This window comes from Pleurodeles waltl, chromosome 9, assembly GCF_031143425.1.
Source record: "Pleurodeles waltl isolate 20211129_DDA chromosome 9, aPleWal1.hap1.20221129, whole genome shotgun sequence".
Taxonomy (NCBI): domain Eukaryota; kingdom Metazoa; phylum Chordata; class Amphibia; order Caudata; family Salamandridae; genus Pleurodeles; species Pleurodeles waltl.
This window is the reverse complement of record NC_090448.1, coordinates 87965297-87990714: the sequence shown is the minus strand read 5'-3', so window position 1 is coordinate 87990714 and position 25418 is coordinate 87965297.

The window sequence follows — 25418 nt, the reverse complement described above, 5'->3', positions numbered from 1 at the left end:
CCCCTTGGTAGATTAGCACGAGCAGTCAGGCTTAACCCAGAGGCAATGTGTAAAGCGTTTGCACAACACACACAATACACGTGACGCAATATCCCCACCACAAAGGAAACACAACACCAGATTATATGAAAATATACAGTATTGTACACAAGGCAATTATCAGACCAAACATCACATATCAGTACTATCCTGCTACCTTAGCAGTTGTCAGAACGTTACACATTAGTTACTCTGCAACCTAGCAGTAGTTACACATAACACACAGGTTACTCAGTATTCTGCAACATAAGCAGTAGTCAGGAAAACACGTTATTACATCACAACACTTGTCATAAGAATATCATAAAATGCCCATAGTAGGAACATTAGAAAACATATGGCAAGTTAGAAAAACATATTAGCAAGCATGTCCATAAAAGGAACATTTGTATACACATATGTAAAAACATCAAACGCAGGTAGGTAATATATGAATCAAACAAAAGTCTGTAGAAAGAACTTTGGATTGCAACTATATTGGTCCTTTAAACAGTACCTGGTTGGATGAAGGCACCTCCAGTGCCCAGAAGGCGAACAATGGGGCCCCCGGCGCTCCTATGCGCAAAATGGGGGCCTCCCTTATACTCTGGGGTCAGAGGAGGGCAACATGCACCTCCTCTCTTTTATAGACAGGCCCCTTCGGGGACTGTGATTACTGGGGGCCCCCCAGGGCCTCAGCCGGCCCTCAAGAGGGGGGCCAAAGCCAGCCAAAAACAACTTTGGGCAGGAGGGGGGCCCCATGCACCCCCTCCGGTTTAATGACAGGCCCCTCCCGGGTCCTGCGATCTCTGGGGGGGCCCCGGGCCTCCACTGGCCCTTCCACCAAGGGGGGGGCCCGCAATAATGCCCATTTTACCTAACAGCAGAAAAGGAGCGTCCTGCTCCTAACGCAGAGGCCAGGGGGAAGGGGGCACTCCCCACGCCTTCCCCTGGTCCTGCCGTGAAGCCACAAGAAGATCAGACCCCTCCTGGGGCCCGAGCAGACACTCGTCTGCACCCGATGCGATGCGCGAGTGTTCTTCCAGCTTCCCGGGCCGCTGCAGTGATCTTATTTAAAGGAGCACAATGCAGCAAGGAGCCTACGAGCTCCCAAGGCTCCATAAGCGCGCTGCAATCAACGCTATGGCAGCCGCAACCACGGAGAAGCACCCCTTGTGAAGAAATGGATGCAGGGGTCAGGGGCCACAGCACCCTGCCCCTGGGGAGCAGAATCTTAAGACAAGGTCCTCAGGTGGAGGACCCAGCTACAGGCCAGCACAAGGTAAAGGCAGCAAGTGGCAAGTCCTTCACAGTGACCAGGCAGGTCACAGGTCAGCACAGCAGCAGCAGTCCATGGTGGTTCCTGGTGAGTCCTTTCAGCCTTTGGTGTCCAGTTCCAAGATGATTCCAAGAGTCTCCAAATTTTGGGGAAAATTCCCCTGTACTTATAGTCAGTTCTTACAGTGTTTTACAATGGTAGAGAGAAGAGGTTCCAGCCAGTTACAACTGGTTCTGGGAGTGCCCCCTCTCTCCTTTCAGCACAGGCTCCAAACATCAGTGGGGGGTTAACGACCCTATTGTGTGAGGCCAGGGCACAGGGCACAGTCTTTACAAATGCAGGTGTGCCCCGCCTCTCTCTTTTCTCAGCCCAGGAAGACTATTCAGTATGCAGATGCACCTAGCTAGGGCGTACCTTAGGGGTGACTTACATGTAATAAAAGGGGAGTCCTGGGCCTGGCAAGTAAGTTTAGATGCCAGGTCCCTGTGGCAGAAAACTACGCACACAGGCCCTGCGCTAGCAGGCCTGAGACATGTTTAAAAGTCTACTTCAGTGGGTGGCGCAAGCAGCGCTGCAGGCCCACTAGTAGTATTTCATTTACAGGCCCTCGGTATAGAGATACCACTGTACAAGGGACTTATAGGTAAATTAAATATGCCAATTAGGTATAAGCCAATCATACCAACTTTAGATGGGAGAGCAGCTGCACTCTAGCACTGGTCATCAGTGATGAAGTGCTCAGAGTCCTAGAGCCAACAGCGAGAGGTCAGAAAAACCAGGAGGAAGGAGGCAAAAAGACTGGGGATGACCCTGCGTAAGGCAAAAAGTCCAACAATGTGCAGAGAGGATCAAATATTTAATCATTATTATTGGAATAACAAGTTCTACAGGTTGTATTCAATAGGAAAAAAGCCGGGGGAAAAATCATCACAAAATAGCAGAAACCAGTGAATCATAACAAGAATTTGGGTCTTCTGAGATAGGGACAGCAACCAAACCCAATGCCCATCCTACCCCTCGTCCACCTCCAACAACTGATCAGAAAGCAGAGGACCTTCATTGTGTTATCTGTGGTTAGGCATAGCAAGGGCCAAAGGGATTGACCAAAGAACTAAGGACCAGATGAATCAAAGACCCATTTTGCATTTCTTAAATAGCGAGTTTTAAGAAATCGCTATTTGAGAAACGCAAAATGGGATGTAAGAAAATAGCAAATCCCTAATAACGATTTCTTAGAATTCGCAATCGCTATTAGGGAACAGGACTCCATTCCGCCCTGTAGGCCTGAAGGCCCATAGGTGTGAATGGTTTTGCATTTCCTAATTTGTGAATTCTCGTTAGGAATTCACAATTTAGGTAATGCAAAACCAAGGGTGCTGGGGGATGAAGGCCCCCTTTGAAGCACCCCCCAAAGAAATTGTGCACATTTAAAGCACACATACCCTAGGGGCATGTGTGCACTACATGGCACTTTTAGAATTGCATTTTTAATGCATTTTTTAAAATTGCATATAGTTACCACCAAATTCAAATTCATGGCAATTGCATTTCCTAAATGCTGTGTTCGCATTTAGGAAATGCATGATACATGTGCATTGGTAATCGCAAATAGGTATTTACAATTACATATTTAAGGAATCGCTATTTTAGTGATTCCTTAAATTGCACTGCGAATGCCTTTCATAAATTCTGAAAGGCTACTATGCATTCACAAACGGTGGAATTTTGCGATTCGCACCGTTTACGAATGCAAATTTGTTTGATATATCTGGTCCTAAGTACAGAATATGTAAGTCTCAAAGGGCAAACATGTTTTTATCTGCAGCTAGTTTTTTCAAGATGAAGTTTTCAGCCGAGTAGCTGATCTAAACAGTGAGGTGATTGTATTTGCAGCAGATTTGTATGACCACCCAAACAAAATGCATGCATTCTTTCGAAAATATGAATGTACAATGAGCTACCAGAAGCAATGTAACCACCAGCCTTCAGTTAATTTTGCACTCTTTGAAAAATTTAATAATGTTTTAAAGCCACTCTTGAGTGCTGACTACGTATTCAGACTTAGTGAAATCAAAGAAATAATGGTCAACATTGATGAAACTGTATTGGTCCATAATAATAAAATTAAGAGTTTTCTGGTGGGAATGTATAATGACAGAAATCAAAAGAATGAGCCACTATTGGTGTTCTCAGCTGATTTGACTTCTCAAGTTCTTGCTCGCAGGATGCAGTATAATCAGCAGGAACCATTTTAAGAAATGTCCTGAAAGATTTAGGTTTTGGACTTAATGACAAATTTAGTGATGCCCCAGAGCTCCACAAATCCTGGGAATCAATAAGAATGCCTGATGTTGTCTTAAATATTGTGTACATCACTGTTTATTATCAGAAAAGCAAAACTGTTTCAAACTACAGTTCTTGAGTTCGGAACAGACACCGACAACATTGATTATGGCTTTGAAGATATAAGTGAAGCAGTGGAAAACAATCCCTTGAACCAACAGGCTTATGCTGTGCAAATGTACTGTCTTTTCCAAATCACGTTTTGTGAATTACACCACAGGAAAAAAATAAAACTCAGCTGCACATGACGACTGCCCACTTAATCTATGACAAGTGCAAAAGTAGAGAGCCAATCACTTTAATGAATAGGATTGGTGGATCAACAAGTTACAATGCCATTGAATGGAGCCGGAACCTGTTAGCAGCTTATGCTGTAGTATCTTATGAATCAGACAGCACACAACTTACCAGTCACTTTACAAGGAAAGGATTTACAATTGCTTCTGTTGATAATTTTGATTTTAAAGACAGGTCTTATTTGTCTGGAACATCCAGCATAGATTATACTGCCATGGTGCTTTTTCAAGACGGTATCAATGAAGTCACTGCTGGAAAACAAGCTGTGTCAGCTGTAGGCATAAACAAACAAAGCTGCAAACTTATAACCTAACTGCCTTGCCCACGTGTGCAAATATCACTACAAGCCATCAATGCGTCCCAGTCTATCAGAAGGTTTCAAAGTGGCCAAGGACATGGATCTTCTTCTACCTGATGCTGTGGTCTACAACGCTGATTTACCTGAATTTATCATATTGCTTATTCTGTGCTGACTGAAAGATGAAGAAAAGCCAGTTCCTCCATGGGCTGAAATTTGTGCTCTGATCTCCCAAAATAACGTCCCACTGAAGAAGGTTGGGTTTTTCCCAGTAATACAATCTCCAGTCACAAACTACACAACACTATACACAGTTCTAAATAATTTCCATAATGTGCACGCTCAGCTTGAAGGCCAGCCTATCCTGCCAATTTTCTGTGATGAAGGTGTTTTCTCTATTGTAGCTGATAGTTTTTTGAGCAATGAAGTAGAATTTGATTATCTTTATCCAACTTTGGGCATTTTCCACATGACAAAAGTTGTGTTGCGGTGTGCAGGAAGTTTTCTCAGTAGATGTGGCTTAGACGACACACTTATGGATGCTGAAGTTTTTGGAAGCAAAACTGTCCAGTCAGTATTGAGTGGAACTCATTATATTTGCTAGTTACAAGGTGTGCTCTTCATATCTGAGGCTATAAAAATATTGCGTTGGAACACTTTCTGGAACAAGAAAGACAAATTAGGTTTTGTGTATGTTCTCTCAGAGGTGAACAAGGCACAGGGTGCACTTCATTCAAAATACATAATGCAAAACCAGGCAATATTCAATACACTCAGTTCAAAATCAGAAAACCTGAAAACCAAGTTTGTAGAGTTTGTCAAAGAATGTGAAAAAAAAACCTGAACTTTGCAAGTACTGGGGAACTGTTTTACACATGATAACTCAAGTGAAAAACTTGGTACATGCTGATCAGGAAGGTGATTGGAAGCTGCATATGAAGACTGTTTTTTGCAAATTTGATTGCACAAATTACCTGAGATATGGGTCCTGGTATTTGGAAAGTGTGAAGTAGGTAGAGGTGGAAAAAGCTACAGATAATATATATCCAAAGACATTTTATGGTGAAAGACAGAGAGGAAAGGTTCAGTGATGTAGCTCCAGGTATGAAAATGTTACAGACAATCCAGAGATCACAGAAAAGCTCCAAGAAAATTGTTGGTTAGACACATAAAAGCGAATATGTTGCTTAATGGCAGCTAATTTACCACGAAGTCCTGTTTATTTGCAATGTTTTCAGAGAGATGACAAATTCAAAATTAATTGTCCATTGTGAAAGTGTTCCTCACCACAAACTTGTGGGAAGGAGAGGGGAATGTTTTAAAAACAATGTTGACAGCCTTCTTTATTTTACAGCAAGGAAAGCCCTTTGAAATGACTGAGCCTATATGACTACACAACGTTTTGACCAAACAATATGTGGATAACATTATAAAGACATGTCTACTAGATGTCCTGGAACATAGATCTAAACTATGTGCAGAACTGAAGCAGGAGAAATTTGTATTGGAGGAGAAAAAGCTGTTTGACATAATAACTAAAGCGAGATCTCCATGCTTTAATTGCCATAGTAAGAGTTTCTTCCAACCTGCCACTACAAAACAGGTTACAAAAAAACAAAACTTTCAGAAACACATAAAGGGATGGACATAGCAAAAAAAAAGGGAGGAATTTATCAAAGACATTCTGTTGTGTGATCTTCTTTCAACAAACACGTTATTTGATGGAGATGCTGCAACCAAACCAGTAGAGCACAAACCAATACAAGAGCTTGAAAAAAAACTTTCACCTGAAGAATTTCAATTAAAAAAGGTATCCACATTGAAAATTGCTGTTGTTGTGGAATACATGTCATAAGTTGCAAATGGTCAAGATTTCATCCATACAACACTTTATAGATGTAATTTAGACTGTTCCACAGATATCAAAGTCAGTGCGCGTCTTGTACATAGTCTTTGCCAGTTATCTTGGACTATCTCTCAAAGAATGTGAGAGAATCAGACAAATGTCTACAAGTGGAACATTTGACTTTGCCTCATCAAAAATTTGACACTTATACCTGTTCAACTTGATAAATTCTGGTCATCAACTTCAAACAAGATGAACTTAGAGATGTTAACTCACCAAAACATTGCTGATGTTTCAGTCAACACTGATTTTCCAATTATCACAAGCGGAATGATTGTCAATGAAAGGTTTGTTCCTGCAGAGATATATTCAAAGGGAACAGGACATATTGTTCAAGGACATTTACAGCAAATTGGAGGAAGCTGACCTTTGTGTTGTGCCACATGTTGAGTGGACGGTTCAAAATGGTTCCAATCGAATCATTGTACTGTCAAATGACACAGATGTTATTATTGTGCTACTTAGGTTTGTTGCAGTGTTCATAAGTCAAGGATTGTCAGAGTTATGGATACATTATGGAACAGGTGAGAAAAGATACTTAGGTCCATATTTATACTTTTTAAGTGCTGCATTTGTGCCGCTTTTTGACGCATAAGTGGTGCAAACTTACAAAATACAATTGTATTTTGTAAGTTTGTGCCACTATTGCATCACAAAATGACACAAATGCGGCACAAAAAAAAGTATAAATACGGGCCTTAGGTGGTCATTACCAGTCTGGCGGTCATTGGACCGCCACAGTAGCAATGGCGGACGCCATATTATAAACATGCCGGTGTTCCCAACGGAACACAGACAATACATCGCCAGTACCGCCAGTGCGGATGGACCGCCGCGGCTGGTGCCAGGCATCCCCAGGCCGGTGAAGACCATGGTACCGCCAAACATATTAGGAGGTTGCACACCGCCAGGCCTGGAGGAAAAGAACAACATAAAAGGAGACACTCACCTTTAGGAACACAAACACGTCCTCAGCTGCCATGGATCCCGAATTTGGAGTCTTCCCACTGCTCCTGCTGGCCATAAAACTCCACAAGCAGCGACGAAGACAACAACCGTAAGTACACCCACCTAGCACACTCTGGAGGGAAGGCAAATAGTACACACCCACACAAAACACACAACCCCAGCACGGCTAGCGAAAGGCACACACACATGCAAACATACACTCGTACCAACACACAAACACACCTACATGCACACACTCAAACAAGCAACCCATACCACGGCCAACATGCACGTGCCATACACACACACCACACCGCAAACACACACACCACCACCACTGTCAAACACATCTACATACAACACCATAAAGTCACACAACAACAACACTTTCGTAACCACACAAATACATTGGAAGCGAGGCACACCACACACCTCCGCAGGACAACACATACTGCCAGCAACATGTAACAACAGCACACAACCAATCCAAACCAAAACACTGCCAAACAACATCTCAGCTCACATGCCACGTCCACCCAACACACAAAGCACATCACAGATGCATCACAACACACATGAACACACATACTACTACCACACAATGCAACACAACACCATCACAACACATCACAACAAGCCAATAGCACAACTCACCTAAACAACTCATGCTGCTACACAAACACATCACATACACAGAATACATACATCAAATCACATATATTCAACACATATATGTGGAAGGAAAGCCAAAACAAGTTTGTTACCCTCAACACCAATGGTTCTCTGGTGCAGATACTACAATAAATAGATATGAATCTACTGGCCAGTCCAATTGTTCATAGTGCCCCAGGAACACTGGGCAATGTCTCTGGGCCCAACTTGACTCTGACAGAAAAGTAGCATCCACATGGCAGGGGCATCAATGGGGCAGGCAGCCACCTCAGGGTGAGGGGAGGTGATGTGGGGGCTTGGGTTTGGGAGGGGGTCCCTTGGCTGGATTTTAGGGGGGTCCTTTGGCTTGGATTTGGGGGGTTTCCCTTAGTTTTGTCCTTTGGGAGAGGGCCCTTGGTTTTTGGTTTGGGAGGGGTGACCTTGGGCTTGGTAAGGGTGGAAGACTTTGCTGGGGGAGGGGCATGGGCTGCATTAGGGGGGGCGTGGGATGACTGAGAGGTGGAAGAACTGGCATTGGAAGGGTGACTGGGTGCTTAGGGGACACAGGGACTGGCCTAGTGGGAGGGAACAGGGAATACTCATACAGGAATTGTTTTTTAGGGACACAAGGGCAGTGGGAAAAAAACATTTGGGAGTGGAGGTAGTGGTTCAGAGGTTTGTATGTGTTGGTGTCATAGGTGCTGGTGTGTGGGTGGATGCCATGTGTGTGCTGGGTGTCTGTTGGGTGAGTGAGTGTGGCCGTTTAGGTGTACTGAGAGGAGGGGGAGGAGATGCAGGGAGATGAGAGGGTGGATGAGTGAGTGTCTGTTGGGGTGGTGTCTGCAGGTAAGGTTGATGTGCTGTATGTGGGTGTGTTGGTAGCTGTTGTGAATGCACATGTGGTATAGGAGGTGGATGTATTGTGGTGACAGTGAGCATGAGGGGACTTGTGGTTCGATCTGGGAGTGATGATGTGGTGATAGCAGGTTTTAGTGGTGTAGTCTCTGTGAGGCGGAAGGTGTTGGGGGAGTCTGTGTAGGGAGTGAATGTTGTTTCTGTTGACTGTGTGCACTGCGGTGGTTGGTCTTGTGCTGCCTGTGTTTGTCTTTGTGAACTGTGTCTGTTGAGGTGGATGAATGGTGGTCTGACTGTGTGCTCTGGATGGGTGTGGGGATATGGGTGTGGGATTGGGTACAGGTAGCTGGAGGGGGGACAGAAGATGAAGGAACACTGGATCCTGTCAATGAGGAGGACAGAGCCTGAAAGGATCTCTGCAGGGCAGCCAGGGCAGCCAGAATGCCTTCCAGGTATCAGTTCCTTGATGGCATTTACGATGGTTGACTGTCCACAGAGATGGACGTCAGGAGGTCAATAGCCTCCTCATTGAGGACAGCATAGCTGAACAGGACAGGGGCAGAGGTGCCTGTGCAAAGGAGAAGCCCATGGGTGAGTGGGCACAGCCAACTGGGTGGGGAGCTACAGGGAGGGTGGTGCTGGTAAGGGGGAGTGGCAGACAAGGATGGTGCTTGGCTGGTCCCAGATGGGTCCACCACCATCAGGGAGCGTCCGTCGGAGGAGTAATCCGAAGAGGATGTTGTAGATCCAGTCTCCCCCGTGGCACTTCCCCCCCCTACGTCCCACTGTTCCCCTCGGCTCTGCTGGTGTCAGCCTGCTGGGTCCTGTGGGCTGCAGTTTCCCCACGCGCCAGTGCCCCTTCTCCTTTGCCTGATGATGCTGATGCACACAAAGACAGAGGAGGTGAGGAAGGGTGGGAGAGAAAGAAAGGGAGCATTGGGTCAACATCTAACCATCATTCACAGAGAGTAACAACCTAATTTTCTGCTGGTATGCCATGGCAGGGCATGCCTTTACATTGACATGCACAACTGTGGAACATCATAGGGGAAACAAAAGCTATGCAGAAAAAAACCTAGGGCCTTATTTATACTTTTTGGTACAAAACTGCACTAAGGCAGTTTTGCCCCAAAAAGTTTTGCACCAGCTTGCACCATTTTTTAGCACCAGCTGGGCACCATATTTATGGAATGGTGCAAGCCGGTGCAAAGGGTAGGCTAGCTTTAAAAAAAAATGACGTTAGGCAGTTTTGAGTCAAAATAAATGATTCTGACCAGATTAGCATCATTTTTTTACGCTAAGGGGCATATTTATACTCTGTTTGCACTGAATTAGTGTCAGATTTTTTTTACTCTAATTCAGTGCAAAACTAACTCCATATTTATACTTTGGTGCTAGACCCGTCTAGCGCCAAATTTATGGAGTTAAAGTCATTTTTGGGAAGTGGAAGCCTACCTTGCCTTAATGAGATGCAAGGTAGGTGTTCCCGTGCAAAAAAATGACTCTATGGCCTTAACACCATATTTATACTCCCATGTAAAAATGGTGCAAGGGAGGGAGGAGGGGTCAAAAAATGGGGCAAAGCTTGCTTTGCCCCATTTTTTAAGACCTGGGTCAGGGCAGGCGTTAGGGGACCTGTGGCCCTATTTCCATGGTGGAACACCATGGAATAAGCCCAGAGGTGCCCTCCCTAGGCCCTAGGGGCACCCCCACCCACACTAGAGGGACTGCAAGGATGGGGTCCCCATCCCAGGTAAGTACCGGTAAGTGCATTTTATTTTTGAAAGTGCCATAGGGAGCCCTGAAATGGGCCCCCATACATGGCACAGGGTGCAATGGCCATGCACAGGGAACCCCTGTCCCCTGTGCTGGCCATTGGGGTGGTGGGCATGACTCCTGCCTTTTCTAAGGCAGGAGTCATGTGGCATGGTAGGTTTAGCACCGTAAAATAACGCTAATCTGGTTAGAGTCATTTGTTTTTACTCTAACCTGCCTAAAGCCATTTTTTGGTGCTAAACCCTCTTCTTATATACTGCCAGCCCCACCCGACTAAAGTCATTTTTTAAAACTCTAGCCTACCCTTTGCACCGGCTTGCACCATTCCATAAATATGGTGCCCGGCTGGTGCACAGAAATGGTGCAAGCCAGTGCTAAACTTTTTGGTGCAAAACTGAGTTAGTGCAGTTTTGTAGCAAAAAGTATAAATAAGGGCCAATATTTTGTAAGTTTGCGCCACTTTTGCGTCATAAAATGACGTTAATGCGGTGCAAAAAAAGTTTAAATCAGTGCCTTGGTGCTAGATGGGTCTAGCACCAATGTATAAATATGGAGTTAGATTTGCACCGAATTAGAGTTAAAAAAAATGACGCTAATTCGGTGCAAACAGAGTATAAATATGCTGCAGAGTATAAATATGCCCCTAAATATGGCGTTAAGGCCATAGAGTCATTTTTTGCACGGGAACGCCTACCTTGCATCTCATTAAGGCAAAGTAGGTTTCCACTTTCAAAAAATGACTTTAACTCCATAAATTTGGTGCTAGAGGGGTCTAGCACCAAAGTATAAATATGGAGTTAGTTTTGCACCGAATTAGAGTAAAAAAAAATTACACTAATTTGGTGCAAACAGAGTATAAATATGCCCCCTAGTAATGTGGGAACATTGGCACTCACTGACTTGATGAAGGCTCAAACAATTCACAGTAGCACAGTACTGGGCACAATCTCATGGCCGTTTACATAGTCATACCCTGTACTCCTTTCACAACTGATTCCTGCATGGCAAGGTAGCATGCCAACAAATCCATAAACAATGTGGCCAGTAATATCTAGGCCCCCTGCAGCCATCTACACATACAGTATAAGACTACTGATTGAGAACTCACAAATTACCTCTGTCATAGTGGCAGACTATTACTGATGGCAATGCCTTGACACCTCAGGTATACTGATGCTGATGGAAGGAGCTGGTCACTCAAAAGGTGTGAAGGGTGTCCAGACACACCCATGCATGGAAGTAAGTCCCCTCCTAAATCACTCTCTGCATGGGATTGGCACATCTAATATTCAATACAAATCCTGCCAGGGTGGCTCATGCGCATTGTCGATATGCATCTAACAATGATCTACACTACATCTTTCCACTACAATTTAATTTCAATGTATTTATTTATTTGCATGATTAATTAAAATGTTAGGAAAAATGACCAATAATTACATTATTAAATGCAACACAATTCACAAATCCACTATAAGATTCTTGAATTTATACTAAAACAATAATAAAAGTAACTACTAAAAGTAACTAAACAATTGTTAAGTGCAAACTGTTCAATGTCTGACTCAATTTGTTGCAAGAACATAATTTACATCCTTAAGGTGAATTCGTGGTCCAAGGGCCACGAGTTTACGTATGTGGCATGCGCAATCAAATATTTAACAAGTCTGCAGTTTGTCTGTGGATCAGTTGAGTCAAACATTTTCATCACTGCTGGCTGACAAGAACAAATCACATTTCTCTTAAAAACTGTTTTTAACAATTGGCAACGTACTTCTTTTAGGGCCGGGCAGATACAGATCAAGTGGACCATATCCTCCCTGGTGGCATTGCATAGCCTGCAAGATGTCTCTCCCCCATTGTTCCACAGTGGTTGATCCGCTCTACATGGTAGAGATCTTAAGCGTAGCGCAAGCAGGTGACGTTTGATGTAAACTGAAAATGTTGAAATCAGATATTGTGATGGTGCCAGGGTGGTGTAAGTATGCATAAGGAATCAGGCATGTGGGCGTCGTGCAAATATACATTCATCGTTTAGAAAGGATTGCAGACCTATTTCCTTTTCTAACACAAGGCACAGGAGGGGATATGACATATTGGAGTCCCATAGGTGCACCACTTGAGTCTCTTGCAGGGAATGCTGTAAATACCTGTTATAAACTGACTTTGAGTCATTGCTTACTGAATTCCATAAAGCCACGACTAAAGGGCTGGCATTGTTTCTTCTTATTTTATACCAGGTCTTTATTGTATGTGCTTTCCTGTCCAGCTGTTGTTGTTTAAGGCCAAATCCTAACCTAACCTGTGCAGGGGAAGCAGTACAGGGAAGATTAAAGACGTGTTTGTGTTTGTTGCTGATACAAGAGCAAGGCATCTTTCCCGTATAGTGCTGCGCTTCCATATGTGACACCTGGAAGGAATTTGGCCGACATGACGGACAGTAAAGGTTTGTAGGAAGGCCCTTTTAACCTTTTGGCTATGACGCAGAAGGCGAACAACAGGGCTTTACACTTCTGTGCAATGTACTGCTTTTGCAGCACAAGGTTGGCCTTGTTGTCTACAGTAAAACCCAAATATTTATAGCAGTGAGTCACTTCAAGGCTAATGGCGTCCAACTTAATTTTGTTTATAGAATTAAAAGGGCATCCTATAGACATCGTTTTGGTCTTCGCAGTGTTGATTTCTAATTTATTTGTTGTCGTAAAATTGCCCAGGGTGCTAACTAGCCACTGTAGCTCTATTTTCGTGTGGCTGAATAAAACAATATCATCAGCATGTGAGAGGTGTGATATAGGCAAGTTCCCCATCCTTGGAGAGTGTGAATTGGTTGCATCTAGCTTTGGGGAGAGATCCTCCATAAAAAGGTTAAAGAGGGCAGGGCCAGAATGCATCCTTGTTTTAAGCCTATACTTGTTGGAATCCTCCTTGAAATTTTCGAGCCATCTGCTACCTTGATCTGCACCCAAGTCTTATCTATTGCATTTCGATCCTCCTGAGAAGCCATTCTTGCAGGCCCCAGCTTTGCAGTTTGTGCCATAGAATTGCTCTGCCCACCCGATGAAAGGCGCTTTTGAGGTCCACAAAGCATAAATGTAACATTTTCTTTAGGCATTTTGCTTTGTCGGCAATGTCACTTAGCGCGAGGATATATTGCATCTAACAATGATCCACACTACATCTTCCCACTAGTAGGTTACCCAAAGCCATACAAGCCTTACATTAGAGAAGTGTGAGTCTATACTTATCCCCTTGTAGCTGTTGAGCTGCCCTCAAGTGCCCATCCACCTCAGGGTAGGCCACCGCCAAAATGCGGGCCATTAGGCGGTCAGGGTCTGACGGGCACCCCTCCCTCATTGGGAGGACATCCCCAGCTGGGCCTCAGCGGTCTTATGGGCCCAGTGTCTCAGGTCCTCCCACCGCTTTCTGCAGTGGGTGCTCCGCTGGGCATGGACACCCAGGGTCCACACTTGCTTGGCAATGGCACACCAAATCCCCTTCTTCTGATGGGCGCTGACTTGCATGGGTGACACAGACAGAAGGCAAAAGTCATGTAGAGTGGCTTCACAGCAACATAAGTGGACTTCACATATCTGAGACATCTCATGACGTGCATCGTCCCAATGCCTTTCAACCTCACACACATCACTAGCAGACAGGACAGGAACATTTGACTCACCTGCTGCTTTAGCGCCCCATACAACTGTCCATACAGGGGTAGGACACCGTCGACTAGCTTCTCCAGCTCCTCCTTGGTGGAGGCAGGGGCCCTATCTCATGCAGGATGTGGTATTATGGCTTCCAGAGACAGTACTAAGCTGCTCACACAGTGGAGATTTTGCTTGCATGAGTGTCAGGATTCAAATTAGTTATGCAACAAAAAATGGTGGTCACAGCCTCTGCGTACATGACCATCACCGCCAGCAGTGATCATCATTGGCCCCAGTCTCCATAGGCAACAATGTTATCCAATGAGGAGTTGCACAGCAGTTGGGCCCGCCTACCGCCATGATGACCAACGCCAGCGGAATTAGGTCACTTCCATCTGTCCTGTGCATGCAGGACAGGCGTCTGCCATTTTACATGTAGTTAGTGTTCTGTAGGTGAATGATAAGTGTGTCATGGATGATTTTAGTGACGTGCATAGATCAACTATATTCACACATCAAAGCAGGGTTGACACATGACATTCATTGATAGTGTAGTGAGATGTACTGGTTACTAGGACATGACGTGCAGTCACTTGCTGCCTCATAGAAGGGGTAACCATATTTACATGTTCAAATGTTACATATACCTTATTACTTGTGGAAATAGGGTGTTGCTACATGGAAGTGTCAAATGTTTAATGTGTGGCAAGCTGTCTGGGACTGCAACTGTCATTTTGGATGGCACACACAGTCAGTCTACATGCCCAAATGGATTATATGTCTTTCAGTGTTATGTCCACAGCACACTTGTGTGCTACAAATATGGGGGGTCATTATGACCTCGGCGGTCTTTTGAAAAGACTGCTGAAGCCGCGGGAGACAGGGGATTATGACCGCCAGGCGGAATCCTGGCGGGAAAATGGAGGAGCCGGCGGTATGGTTACCGCCAACATACCGCCAGCCGCCAGGGTCGTAATGACCCCCATAGTGTTCGGTGGCTTGTGAACTGTCAACATCGACTTGTGGCTTTTTCCCCTTTCCTATTCCTAGATACTGTGCAATGGTGAGAATAAGACATGCACCGGTTTACCGGCCCCTAGTCAACCTTGCTACCCTGGAAGAGAGACACATCATCCAGACCTATCGTCTGAACCATCAGATCATCATGGAACTATATACCCAGTTGGAGCCGTATCTCTTGGCTGCCTTAAGTAATCCCTATGCCATCCTTCCCACAGTACAGATGTTGTCTGTGGTACACTTCCTTGCCTCAGACTTGTTCCAGATTACAGTGTGCTTGGCAGCAGGGTTGCCACAACCAATGTTCAGTCTTGTGTTGAAGGATGTACTGTGTGCTTTACTCAAACATCTGGACAGCTACATCAGGTTTCCCCAATGTGCGGATTTGGCCATTGTAAAAGCTGACTTCTATGATAAGGCACATATCCGTCATGTGACAGGGAGCACAGGTGGCACCCACATTGCTTTGGTTCCTCGTAGGACCAATGAACAAGTGTACAGGAACAGGAAAAACCTTTACTCCATCAATGTCCAGGTGGTGTGTCTCGCTGACAATATCTCCTAGGTGATGTCCAAGTTTCCTGGTTCTGTGCATGACTCCTACATTCTGAGGAACAGCAATGTCCCACACTTGATTGCACAACTACAGAGAGAGAGGGCCTGACACATTGCTATGTATCCAATAGTATGTGTGCACCTATGATCTCACCTCTCTTCACATTCTGTCATGTGTCTCAACCGGTATTGTGATGGATTCAACCTTTGTGCAAACAGGTGACTTTGGCTATCCTAACCTTCCCTGGCTGCTGTCTCCAGTGAGATACCCGACCACGGATTGGGAAAACCATTTCAATAGGCCCATGGCAAGATGAGGCATGTCTTCAAAAAGACATTTGGGCTACTGAAGGCCAGATTCAAGTGTCTACACATTTCCGGAGGTGCACTGGTCTACAGTCCACCAATAGTCTGCAGATTGTTATTGCCTACTGCATGCTACACAATCTGGCCCTGAGATGTCACATCCCATTACTGGATGTTGAGGAGATGGCAGCTGGACCAGTGACTCATGATGGTGACATGAAAAGTGATGAGGAGACCGATGATGAGGATGCAGCTGGCTGTAGAACAGAGTTGATCCATCAATACTTCCAATGAAATACAGGTATGTGTTAACTGTTTTGCTGCGGCAGAAGTGGGTGGCCCAGCTGGTATATGGCTAGTGGAAGGTGCCTGCTGGTGGGAGGAGGATGCACGTAGGATGGTAGTTAGTTCCTTCAGCATCCTTGCAATGGAGGCCATGGTGGCATTGCGAGCCTTCAACTGCTGCATGGCTCCTGGTGGTATTCCCTCTGTCGCCTCTGGTTCCCCTGCAAGGTTGAGAGGATCTGGCCCATCTTGTCCTGGGATTGCTGGTATGCTCCCAGGATATAGGACAAGGCCTCCTGGCCATTAGTTTCTCTTGGAGGCCCATCCCTTGGCACACAGGTGCCCCCCCACTGCCCCTGGACCCCTGTGCCTGTGCCCCTGGCACAGTGTGCCCACTTCCAGTTACACCAGGATCTTCATTGTCTTATGTATGTGTTGCTTAGCAACGGTTTTGCGTGCAGGTGTTCCACTGTGAGGTGAAAATGGCATTTTTTCATGTGGTTCTTGCCATTGTGAGTTCTATTCATGCACTAGGGAGGGACTGTGAGGGGAAAGTGGGAGTTGGGTGGTTTGGTATGCAGGAGAGGGGCATGAGGTGATTGGGGGGCAGAAGTGTGAGATCGGGTGAATTGGGGGCTGATAGGGTGATGGAGATGCATGCTGTACAGGAGTCGTTGGTGCCAGGAGAATGTTGGTGACATACCAGAGTCCAGTTCACTGGTTATTCTAGTCAGGCCCTCTGGATGCATGATGTCCAATACCTTCTCCTCGCGCAATGTTAACTCTGGGGGAGGAGGCGGGGGCCCACAGACAGTCTTGTTAATGGCAACATGGTGTTGTGATGCCATGGTATGCACCTTCCCCCATAGGTCCTGCATAGGTCATTCCACCTTTTCCTTTTGTCCTCCCTTGTGCGTGGATGGGTGCCCACTGAGTTGACCCTGTCAACGATCCTCCACCATAACTCCATTTTCCTGGCTATGGATGTTTGCTGGACCTGTACTCCTGACAGTTGTGGCTCCACCCTTATGATTTCATCGACCATGACCCTCAACTCTTCATCTGTGACTCATGGGTGCTTTTGAGGAGACATGGTGGTTGTGAAGTGGTTTGGGTTAAGGGTGTTGTGTGCAAGGGTGGGGTGTGTGGGGCTTGATGCGGTGTGTGGGGTGCTTAGTTTTATATGCTGGTGTGTTGTGGTGTTTGTGTTCAGTTGTGATGTGTGTACAGTGTTGATGGTGCAGTTGTGTGGTGTGTGCTAAGTGGGAAGTGTATATGTGCCAATGGTGTATCAGTGGTTAATAATGGGTTTGTGGGTCCTCGCTGCCTGTCTGTGGTTGTATTTAAAAAGGATTGTGGGTTGTGTGGGGGTGTGTGCTATAGTAGTGTGTGTGGGTGTGTTTAGTTGGGGTATGTGTGGCAGGTGTGGAGTATTCATACTGTCCAATGTGGTGTTGGGTTCTGGTGGAGTTGATATTTTGATGGCAGCGATTCACACGGCTGTGCAATGACTGCTGTGCTGAGTTGTGGGTCGTAATATGGAGAGTGGGATGTTGTCGCCATGGCTCGGCTGGTGGTGGGACCGCCTCTCTCCCACCCTCGGTAGGCTTGGTGGTGCTGGAGTAATGGTTGTTTTTTGGCAGTCTTCACTATGTGACTTGTAATACCCCGATCTGGATACTGCCTTCACTGGCGGTCTTTCTGCGGCCACCACCATGGCGGTCTTCAGTACAGACGCCATACTCATAATGAGGACCTTTACCCTGCTTCATATTCTGTACAAGGAACTTGACAAATAAATGGCCTGTGTTCTTATCATGGCACATATTCCTATGGGTTATGAAACTATGAGCAAAATTGTAACAAAGCTTGGTGTTTTAACTGCTGAACCTGTGAAGTTTCTAAAAGGATTTGCTGAGACAGAAGAAGAATGTGACTTTAAAGACATAGAAAAATACCTTGTGCACGTGTGGAAAATTAGTTCTGACTGTCACACATTTGAAAATCCTTGGTACAGTGAGTACAAGAGATCAGTCCCACTAAGTGACCTTCCACCAACTTCATATTCTGTGCCTAAACACATTAAAAAAGAGTTCTACTTAATCAGACGGTGTGTAAATGCTTTGGCTCATGCCTATGTAGAGAAAGATCCATGTGAATTTGGTTGGGAAGATATTGATTGGGTGCTAAAACAGAATTTCTAAGGCCTCTACCCACAGAACATACATGTACATGTGCTACAAATAGATGTCCCTGTGGATATTCTTTCCTGAAATGTTCAACATTCTGCGAATGTACCACAAGCGATTGCAGAAACAAATAAATAAAGTGAACTATGAAAATGTGTCTAAAACAGAAGTGATGAACATATTTTTTTCATATCCAGATAATAAACATTGATGTATACATAAAAGGATAAAAAGGTATTAATTGTTTAATTTGTATATATGTCTCTTCTTCGTCTATTATAACCACCATTTTGGAAAATGGTGGAAGGGTTGCCCTGAGAAGGTATTTTCTGTCTCTATAAGACCACTTGACTCAAAAAACCTAACTTTTGACACCAAAATGAAGTATATAGGTCTCATGGTTCCTGAAATATTACATCATCGCTGCAACACATCCGTCATTTTTAAAAATGTTGTCCCGATAAATTCAGCCAGATCAGCAATTACTCCTCTAATGATCTAAAAACACAAATCAAAAATGAAAATGTTGTGGTAATTTGTTTTTCTAATGGAGGTATATCAGGGGGCGGGAGTATAATTATGATAATGACCTACATACATAGATTTATTGCTTGTGCTTACAACCTCTAGGTGCAATCCCCAGGTAGAGCACAATGCAGCTTCTCTCAAGTTAAAATGAGTTTTCCTCTCTTCTACCATGGTATTTTCAATATACACATTATTCACTTTCAAATTTTGTGCCATTCCTGGATGCCAGCCGGGCATCATATTTAAGGAATGATGTTAGCCAGCGGTAAGACCCGGTAAGTGTAAAAATAAATTATGCTAACCGGGTGGGGAAGGCATAGGGGAACCAGGAGGTCCTGCGTCGAAGAAAGCGCTAGTCAAGTTAGAGTGAGAAAAATGACACTAACCTGACTAGCATCATTTTTTTATGCACAACCCCCACGGACATGACTCCTGTCTTAGTAAAGACAGGAGTCATGCCCCCATGCCCAATGGCCATGTCCCCTGGGCATAGCCGTTGGGCACAGTGCCATGTAGTGGGGCCCAATTAGGCCCCCTTAAGGCAAAAAACAAAACAAAAACGTACCTGGACTTACCTGGGATGGGTAGGGATGGGTGGGGTTGTCCCTTGGGGCACGGAAGGGCACCTGTGGACCTAATCTTTGGTTTCTGACCATGAAAATGAGCCCACACGTCCCCTAACACGTGCCCTGACCTTGGCGTTAAATAATGACGCTGAGCAAGCTTAGCATCATTATTTAAGGCCCTCCTCCTAAATAAGGCGCTAAGGCCTTAGAGTCATTTTTTGCCCAGGAACGCCTACCTTGCATCTCATCGATGCAAGGTAGGTTTTCACAGTAAAAAAATGATGTTAACTCAAAAAGTTTGACGCTCTCGATGGGTCTGGTATCAAAATATAAATAAGGAGTTAAGTTTGCGCCGGATTTGCATTAAAAAAATGGCACAAAAGCGATGCAAACAGAGTATAAATATGCCCCTTAATGCATGTGAGTTGCAGTGCTGCTTCAGATCACACATAAGGAATATGTGTGCATGGTGGAGATTGGGGAGTATGGTGTAGGTTTTTGAGGTTTCATAAATATCGAAACAAGTATGATATTGTTCTCTTTTTTTTTTCTTTAGGTTCTTGTTTCATTTTTATATGCATGTTTGTATGTGTATGTGTGCCTTTTTGTGCCTATATGTGCGTTTGTGTGTCGTTAAATGTGTAATTCCGAAACAAAGTACGACTACATCGATGCAATTGTGCTTAAAATAAGCCAATTTTTGTTGAGTTCTCATCGTATGTCTCTATTTTCATCTACATATGAGAATCTCCTGGTCTGAATACATCTATCTGGGAGACAGTGTATGGGTTTGTGAAAAAGGTGTCCCTCTTTCATTTTCTGCTTGTCAGTGCAGAAGACAATTATTCCCAGTAACATAAGTATGTGTGTGTTTTTGTACTTTTTTTGTAGATGTAGAACCCAATATACAAAGGTACATTTATATATGTAGATCTGCTTGCATGTAGGTGTGACTTCCCACTTTTTTACCATTTCTGAGTGGAGATTCCCCCCCTTGGTGTAGACATACATGCCTTCACCCAACCCAAGGGAGAGGTGGAGCCGCCTATGACCTAATTTATGGGTCTAAAGTTAGTTTATAAAAATATTTAATTTAAACTTCATTTTTACTGTACCATTAATTTCTGTAGAGCATTAGTTTAATTCCTCACCTCTACTGTTTTTTAATGGACTGTGTTGCAGTACCAATGGTTGGCCATGTGTGGTGTTTGAATATTCCAGGGCTAAGCTGGAGTACACTTGTTTTGACACTATTAGTATGTGCCTCCCTACAGCCCTTCTTAGTTTTATATTAACCCTGTGCATTTTTTTTTAGCAATTATTCCCCATTTTCCCACCACTACCCTTGGGTCCAGATGTATGAAGCGCTTTCGATGGGTCGTTTAAGACCTGTAAAAGGCTTTTTGGCATGTACCATCCCTGTTTTGCAGAGCTAGTAACCTGTTACCGACTCACCAAATACGGATTGCATGCCAAGGGCATCCCTTCCTAATAATCACTCGCAGGGCTTTGTATGTATGTTTTGCAACCGTGAATGTGGTTACAAAACAATCAGTTACCACCAACTTCAAGGTGGTGGTAACCCATTCGCTAAGGGGAAGGGGGTCCCCTATTGACCCCTTCCCCTTTGCGAATGGGGGTGCACATTTTTTTTAAGAGCAGGCAGTGGTCCCAAGGACCACTGCGGACCACTGCCTGCTCTTAAATAATGAAAAGAAAACTTTCAGTTTTCTTTTTTTAATGCATGGTGGTCTGCTGACCCCAATAGGACACTATCCCTGTGATTGTAGCCATTCACAATGGGTCGTAAATTGTGACCTGCTTCATGAATATTGATGAGGTAGGTCCATTTGTGACCCACTGCAAATCACAGTGTTAATTACACTAAAATACATGGCAAGTTTGCAATTTCCTAATAGCGAATCGCAAACATTCGCTATTAGAAATTTCAAAACGCTCTTTTGATACATATGGCCCTTGGTCCTTTCCCATTTTATTATAAAAATGCAGTTTATGAATCAGGCCCAATGTGTAGAAATGATGGTACTCCAGGAATACTCCAGAAAACTGTGCCAGTTTGTGCATATAATGTGATGGTATAGACCTCACAGTATGTGTTTGTGTGCACACATGAGCCATGGCAAAACAGGATTCCTTACAATAATTGTCACTTTTACCATTAGAGCTTATCTATTCCTTCTGGTACCTTATTGCTTAAGGTCAGAGAGTAAGTAAGTATCCACGGTGTGACGAGTGGAAATAATGCTTCTTGGTTGTAGTTCACCAGTGAATTTATTCCAGATTGCATCCTCCAGAGCTTTACGGAGTATGAATTTAAAAATGAATTATTCAGATTTCTGCTTTCTCTCCACTGTCTTTCAGTTAAGTGTTCTCATATGAGCTATGGTACGGGTGAAAGGAGATAGAAAACAGTTCTGGGAGTCTTACAAAAACAATAATGCAGATCAGGGACCGGAAACTGTGCAGTTGCCTCCGTCTGCACACACAGCCAAACCTAAAACAGCAAACTCAACAACCACATTCAATCTCCTAGGTTTCGAGATGAACAGAAATGAGAAATAACTAGGGGCGTTACATACTAGGAAATGGCACAGGTCGGTGCCGCAAGCAATTTTGCTGCACTGAGCTGCGTCATTTCCAGAACTCAGGAATGAGCCCTATTTAAAAGAATACAGGGGCATATTTATACTCCGTTTGCACCGAATTTGCGTCGTTTTTTTCGACGCAAATTCGGCGCAAAACTAACGTCATATTTATACTTTGGCGTTAGACGCGTCTAGCGCCAAAGTATGGGCAAATAGCGTCATTTTTTTGCGTGAACGCCTTCCTTGCGTTAATGAGATGCAAGGAAGGCGTTCCCGTCTTAAAAAATGACGGCGACGCAAATGCGTCGTATTTATACTCCCGGGCAAAAATCACGCCCGGGAGTGGGCGGGGCAAAAAACCCTGCATTTGCACCACTTTTTAACGCCTGGGTCAGGGTAGGCGTTAAGGGGCCTGTGGGCTCAAAATGAGCCCACAGGTGCCCTCCCCTGCCCCCAGGGACCCCCCCTGCCACCCTTGACCACCCCAGGAGGACACCCAAGGATGGAGGGACCCATCCCAGGGACATTCAGGTAAGTTCAGGTAAGTATACATTTTTTATATTTTTATTTTTTGGGTGGGATAGGGGGGCCTTATTTGTGCCCCCCTACATGCCACTATGCCCAATGACCATGCCCAGGGGACATAAGTCCCCTGGGCATGGCCATTGGGCAAGGGGGCATGACTCCTGTCTTTACTAAGACAGGAGTCATGTAAATGGCGTCTGGGCGTCGTTAAAAATGGCGCAAATCGGGTTAAGACGATTTTTTAGCGTCAACCTGACTTGCGCCATTTTTAAGACGCCCTAACGCCATTTTTCCCTACGCCGGCGCTGCCTGGTGTACGTGTTTTTTTTCCACGCACACCAGGCAGCGCCGGTCTGCTCGCGCCGGCTAACGCCATTCAATAAATACGGCGCCCGCATGGTGCTTCAGAATGGCGTTAGCCGGCGCAAAAATTTTTGACGCTAAACTGTGTTAGCGCAGTTTAGCATCAAAAAGTATAAATACGGGCCACAGTGCTTCCCTGTGTAATCCCTTCACGCTGGCACTAAATAAGCTGCCTAGTGGCAACGCAGGCAGGCCTGCTACCAATGCATGCACCCGTGTGCTATGGCACAAGGGTGACTGTTTTGTGGGGGTGACTGTTTTCCTGAAGGAAAGGACACCTTCCTGTGCAAAAACAATCATTAATGGCGATTTGCTCCTTCTATGTGTGCAGAACAGCACACAAGGAACGAGTAAAAAAACGAGGAGAAATAAAAGTATTTCTCCTTGTTGCGCCTCTCTAGCACCACCCCTAGGTGGCATTCGTTTTTGGTACTGCCTCAGGCTTACAATTTCTCGTAAATCTGGGACAGTGTCAAAAAGCAATGGGTGTTGAGAAGTGTCATGTGCTGTTTGGGTGGGTGAATTCTCTTGCATGAGTTTAAAGATGGGCTGTGCTGTATACATACATAGGCTGCCTGTGCTGTGCAGTGGGGGTTGAGAACTGCTTACTGATGTGCCCTAAAGGTCCAACTCATCTGACTCCATTTTAGTTAGGCCCCTTCTCCATTTTAGATCATGGAGGTCACCATTTAAACCATGGAGGCAGCATCTTTCTTAATTTATGGAAAGTTATTGTAATGTCTGCCATTTGATGCATATGTCTTCTGACCTTATCTTTGTAAGAACTATGAAAGTGTCTGGGCGTTCAACTGATGACAATGATATAACACCTGATGAACACTAGACTGGTGTCTACTTGTCACCATCTCAAGGTCAAATAGGAACAAGAACAGACATTTAGTCAAAAAAATGTAGTCTAAATTGATGTCCTCTTATGTCAGAAATTCCAGTCTCTGATAGGGTTTAGTATATAAAGACTGCCATTTGACCACGTAAAGGGAGAGATCCTTTGCCCAATTTATCACCTGAGATTCTGCCAGACGTTGGTCTCAGCTACTGTCAGCACATTTTGAAGATGCTACATCTCGCTCACTGGTAATAAAAACACGTCCCAGAGGAAGGCTACTACCGCAGTATGTGTTTGCCCTTAGCAGGGACAACAACCTTCATGCCTCCACTGAAAATTTTAGCCCTTACTTTCAACAGGGTATGCAGTGCACCTCTTCTCCGTAAGAGACGCTAGACTGCAAGTTGCTCTGCTATCCATGATGTGTATAAGCATTTAGTGTACGTGTAGGTTATGGAGTGTTAGGATTTAGATGACATTCTAAACATGCTAGAAATGTTCATTTGTTCTTGTTGCTTACAGCATGTCTTCTTGCTGTTTTAAAGATATCCTGTGTGATTGTTTTAGATGTACTGAGAAACAAGTTATTCCTGTCATAATAAATGTTTTTATTTGAAAGTGTCTACCCTGTTTAGTCCAGTGGGTGTGTGATATTGTGAACAATGAAATATGTTTGTTTCTGTTATTAATCAATGAAAGAAATGGAAGGCTGAGGCTATCAAGAATGCACTTCACCACTTGAATGATTACCTTTCACTGTTCAAAAGAAATGGTGCTGGAGATTTGAAGACCAGCCCTCCTAGTCTACAAAATCCAGAGGAAATTCATGGATTAATCAGTAATCATTGAAGACTCCGTGTAGGAGGCTGGCCTGGTTTGTAGTGGGTACCTAAGATACTTACACCTTATACCAGGTCCATTGATCCCTTATAAGTGAAATGCACGCAGGGTCCAGAAGCCAGGCTGTCTAGGGGTAGTGTGGATGAGCAGCCAAGGCCTAACTAGGAGACATGCAAAGCTCATGTAATACCACTGTAGTCACACAGTACCCACACACATGAAAGAAAATACTCAATGTTAGGAAAATAAAAGTACTTTATTTTAGTGACACAATTACCAAAAATACAATCAAGACTATACTCCCTTAGGAAGTAAGTAATATACAAATTAAATATACTAGTATGCAAAAACAGGTGTAAGAATAGTCAGAAAACAGTGCAAACTGTGAAAATCACAATAGTTAGAAATGGGCCTGGGGTACACAAACCATATACTAAGAAAGTGGAATGCGAATGTCAGTTTCCCAACTAGGCAAGTATAGTGTGTAGAGGGGCACTGGGAGTATTAGAAAATACCAAAGGTAAGTAATAGAACTCACCCCAGAGCCCAGGAAAGCAGGAGTAAATCACAGTAACTTTCCTTGAACACACAAGAACACAAGAAAGAAGATTATGCCAGAACCGGAAGAGACTGAAAGACACCAACAATGGATTCCTGGACCTGAAGACCTGTGGAAGAAAGGGACCAAGTCCAAAAAGCACTGAAGAGTCCTGGGAGAACAGGAGCCTCTGCTAACCCAGATGAAGATGCAAAAGAAGAACCACTGGTGA